The sequence below is a fragment of the Lithobates pipiens genome, unplaced genomic scaffold, assembly GCF_037356315.1.
Source record: "Lithobates pipiens isolate NorthernLeopardFrog02 unplaced genomic scaffold, aLitPip1_a1.2 Scaffold_18, whole genome shotgun sequence".
Classification (NCBI taxonomy): Eukaryota; Metazoa; Chordata; class Amphibia; order Anura; family Ranidae; genus Lithobates; species Lithobates pipiens.
In genome coordinates, this window is record NW_027507758.1 from 578,477,384 (window position 1) to 578,482,522 (window position 5,139).

General features: G+C 43.1%; 1 non-coding gene across 1 annotated transcript; it reads right to left on the minus strand.

Moving 5' to 3' along the window:
* Positions 1-3,348: 3,348 nt before the first annotated feature.
* Positions 3,349-3,420, minus strand: TRNAQ-CUG (transfer RNA glutamine (anticodon CUG)). Its single transcript has one exon. It is a non-coding gene; the product is annotated as a tRNA-Gln (tRNA).
* Between the last annotated feature and the right edge of the window lie 1,719 nt (positions 3,421-5,139).

Below are 5,139 nucleotides of genomic sequence, written 5' to 3' on the forward strand. Positions count from 1 at the left end.
TAGGGCTCATTCCTGCACTACAACTAGAGTATCTGGGAGAGGTTGCAGTGTTGTGGCACCAGCAAGCAGTGTCTAAGGCCCAATATTTCAGCCCCTGTTTAACAAGGGCATGTAATTACAATTCTTGATATAATATTTCACAACAGGGCCCGTTCCTGCGCCCACCAAGAGTAACTGTGAGGACTTATAGTGCTGTGGCACCAGCACGACCACTACAACCACCAAAGGCCCAATTTTACTACCACTGTTCAACAATGGCATATAATTACAATTCTTGATATAATCGTTCACAGCAGGGTGTTCCAGCTCCCACCAAGAGTCACTTTGAGGGCTTACAGTGTTGTGGCAACACCAACACCTTAGGCCCCCATTTCTGCAGAGCATATAGGGCAGGCCCCCACTTTCAAACATCCAACTTACAAACGTCTCCTACTTGCAAATGGAAGGAGACAACAGGAAGTGAGATGGAAAAAGATGGACAGCCAAAAAAATGATATAGGGGTGATAACCCTTCCCTATGTTTTCCAAAAAACTTAAAAATAGTTTTTTTGACTGGAGCTACACTTTAAAAATGTACCAGTTCAAAATTACAAACAGATTCTACTTAACACAACAAACCTACACAGTCTCTGTCTTGTTTGCACCGCCTGTATAGTGCTGTTCTGAGTATATAGGGCCTGGGGGCCCCACGCCTTTCCTTTTTTTTATTTGGGTACAGGGTTCCCCTTAATAACCTTACAAGACCCAAAGGGGCTGGTAATGGGCAGAGGAGCTACCCATGCCATTTTTCTCAATGATTTTCAAACGTATTACCGGAACCAGATATTACATTAAAACCGCAAGCAATTTTAAATGACTTTTTTCCATTAAATGTCATTTTGTGCAGGGACTGTTCTAAACATGGGAAGCATGTGGCACTTCACAGGCATAATATAGACACCCCCCAGGCACGATATTTAAAGGAATATTTCACTTTTTTTTTCACTTTAATCGTCATTAAGATCAGTGCTCCCGAAAAAAACAGCCATTTTTAAAAACATTTTAGGCATTGACCCATGTCCCCTGGGGAAGGAGCCTGGTCCCCAAACCCTTTTTAGGATACTATCTTGCATATTAGCCATTAAAACTAGCACTTTTTATTTTGAACGTTTGAGTTCGGCTCATCCCTAACTCTCACCAGTAATATCAGCCGTGCAGCCCTTGAGCAGCAGCAACACCCCCAATGCCACCTGCTATGCGGTCTCTCAACAGCTGCAACATAGGGCAACCACATTTCAAAACTGCCATTCAGGGACATCCCCCCTTCCCAAAAAAAGATGACAAGGGGATGTAGTCTTGGGTTGAAGGGGAAATAGGTGGCGGGTGTGATTTTTTGGGCAAATGGCTGGTGTTAGCACTTAAAATCATCCTGACACTATGTTTCATATGGTGTCAGGATGATCAAATGCCATTATTTCTATTACTACATTGTAATATATAGTGAAATAGTTCAACTCGCCATGATGCAGAATCAGTGGGAACCTGAGCTTGTCACTTCCCACCAGATGCAGCATGTCACTTGCCACCATTGCCTGCTACCAGATGCAGCATGCCAGATGCCACCCACAGCCTGCCACCGGATACAGTGTGCCACTTGTCACCAGCAGTCTGCCACCAGATACAGTTTGCCACTTGCCACCAGCAGCATGCCACCAGATACAGTGTGCCACTTGCCACCAGATACAGTGTGCCACTTGCCACGAGCAGCCTGCCACCAGATACAGTGTGCCACTTGCCACGAGCAGCCTGCCACCAGATACAGTGTGCCACTTGCCACCAGCAGCCTGCCACCAGATACAGTGTGCCACTTGCCACCAGCAGCCTGCCACCAGATACAAAGTGCCACTTGCCACCAGATACAGTGTGCCACTTGCCACCAGCAGTCTGCCACCAGATATGGTGTGCCACTTGCCAACAGCAGTCTGCCACCAGATACAGTGTGCCACTTGCCACAAGCAGCATGCCAGATACAGTGTGCCACTTGACACAAGCAGCATGCCACCAGATACAGTGTGCCACTTGCCACCAGATACAGTGTGCCACTTGCCACCAGCAGCATGCTACCAGATATGGTGTGCCACTTGCCACCAGATACAGTGTGCCACTTGCCACCAGCAACCTGCCACCAGATATGGTGTGCCACTTGCCACCAGCAGCCCGCCACCAGATACAGTGTGCCACTTGCCACCAGCAGCCTTCCACCAGATACAGTGTGCCGCCTGCCACCAGATACAGTGTGCCACTTGCCACCAGATATGGTGTGCCATATCTGGCCAACAGCAGTCTGCCACCAGATACAGTGTGCCACTTGCCACAAGCAGTATACCAGATACAGTGTGCCACTTGCCAGCAGATACAGTGTGCCACTTGACAATTAAATTAGATTAGATAAATTAATACAAACCAAATTTATGCACAGGATAGACTTCACGCCTCAGAGACTGCACAGAATCTACCCACAGAGGTCTGAGGTCTCTGAACTGTCCGAGATGCCAGTCCCCTGATGGTAACTATATTCATATGTTTTGGGCCTGTCCTAGAGTCTCCCGCTTTTGGTCTGCCATTGTGGAATTTATTAATGTGCGTCTCCAGCTGGAGATACCTTTGATGGTGGAGTTGGCACTGCTGGGTATATAGGATGATGAGCAGAGGCCTTGGTACACTAAATTACTGCTCTCATTATTACTAGTTTATGCAAAAAAGGAGATCCTACTCAAATGGACTTCTCCCCTGCCTCCTACGATGAGGTCATGGGAGAATTTGATCAATGCCGTGCTGCCAATGTATAAGCTGACCTACATGAGTAGAGGTTGTCCTCAGAAGTATGCGAAGGTACGGCAGCCATGGACTGATCCCATGTGAGTGCCTGTATGTGGTGATCCTACCTCTCTTGTTACTTGCACAACATGGGCTATGTATAGATGTGACCTGTCCTCCCCCTCCCCTTCCCCACAGTACTATATTACTATGCTACTATCAATTTCTTCCCCCTGCCCTGGAGAATGTATATCTCTGATAACCTATTGTTGCTATGTATATTGGCTACCGCATTTATGTGATCTTTCCATTTTATATCCACTGTAATGTCTTCATGAGTGGAAATGTACTATACTTCATTCTTCAAATAAAGACCAACCTTGTTGTTAAAATAAAAAAAAAAAAGTAAATAGATCTTTTTTTGGGTTATATACCCCAAAAACATATGTAGGTTTTACATAAATATTATCCACTCAGCCACAGCAACCAAACAGAGGTTGGTACACATCTTACTTTTTTTTTTACATCTTCAGTTGGATTTTACGTAAAGGAAGGTCCCACCGAGATTTGAACTCGGATCGCTGGATTCAGAGTCCAGAGTGCTAACCATTACACCATGGAACCCTTTATGGCTGAGATGTCAAGAGGGCTATTGGGACTTCTATGAGGTTGCGAAGGCAGTGTCAGTAAATTGCATAATTATGCGGTGTATTGCAGGTGTTTCTAAAGGCCCGTACACACGATCTGAGTTTTTGACTACAAACATGCAATGAATGAATTTTCTAAATGCAGCGCACATTCTCTTAATTTTTAATGGCTTAATAATAAATATGATTTGCTGGTGATACTGATGAAGTACTAACAAACATATTTTACATAGGATTTGTGTTCTAATGATATCAATTAAAAACAATTTTTTTGGGCCATTTTGTTTATTGTGCATTCACAACATAAATTAAATTCTTAAATTATTAGACATATTCTCAGTCATCACAATTCTAAATTTAAAATTATAAACCAAAAAGAGCAAATGATACACACAAAACTAAAAAAATATAGCCTATTAAATCATTCTTAAATGAAAAAATACAACATGCTAAATTAGTAGCCCTTAAACTCCCCGGACCACTGGCCTTGTTGTTCATCCTGGGGCTGATTTTGCCACTGACCACCATGCTGCTGAGGTGGGTAGGTTTGCTGAGGTGGGTAGGCTTGCTGAGGTGGGTAGGCTTGTTGTGGAGGAGGTAAAGGTGTGTGGTCCAAATTAAAGGGGAAAGGAGGTAGATTGAAAATTGTGACAGTAGGGGAGATGTGATAAAGAGCTCCCTATACCAATTCCAAATTCAATCATACCAAAAGCATGTTGGACTATACCGGTACTTAATTCGATGCATAAAACTCAGAAAATATATAATAAAATAGTACAAATTTTAATACAAGGAAAGAATTTTTTCACAAACAAAAAACAATATATTGATACAGCGAAACATATTATATTTAAAAAGCTAGTGTATCCCAGATTTCTTGTGTACAGTTACTCATAATCGAGTTCCGTTCTAGGAGTACATTTTGGAGATTCCTCGACTAGTTTCGCAGAATTTTATCCGCTTCATCTGGAGGTAGTCTAAGAATTAAAATATACATTAGAGAATTCATACCTATTCATATACTTATACAGTCATATAGATATATATCGCAAAATAAGCAAAATCAAAAGGAATATACAATTAAATTTACAAAAAAGAAGGGATTGTAGGGGAATTTGTTACGAAGAACAAAGGGGGAAAGAGAAAAAAAAAAAAAAGGAAAGCAGACGTCCGAGTCCTCTCAAATTTTCTCACCCCAGTTACACACATGTGATTTGGTGGTTAGCTCACGTTTCATGACCTTGCTGAGGAGCTGGATGATGATACCCTCACATAGCTCCCTTTGATCTGGGTCAATTTCGTGGAGCTTATTAGCTGTAAAACAGCCAAACCCTTCAGCACTATTGAGTGCTGTGGTGATCACAGAAGTAGCCCTAGTTAGGAAGTCAGCTGTGGCCTCATCCAGGTGGTGGCTCTTCCTGGCCCTTTTTTTGGGAGGACGCAGGGGAGGGATTTTGCACTCTGTTGTCTGGCTGCTGGGCCCAGCCTCTTCTTGGCTCAAAAGTTCCTTTGTGTGAAAAACCAACATCATTTTAATTTTTGCTCATCAATCACAAATAAGGATGAGCCGAACACCCCCATGTTCGGTTTGCAACAGAACCTGCGAACAGACCTAAACTTCGTGTGAACTTTAGAACCCTATTAAAGTCTATGGGACTCGAACGTTCAAAATCGAAAGTGCTAATTTTAAAGGCTA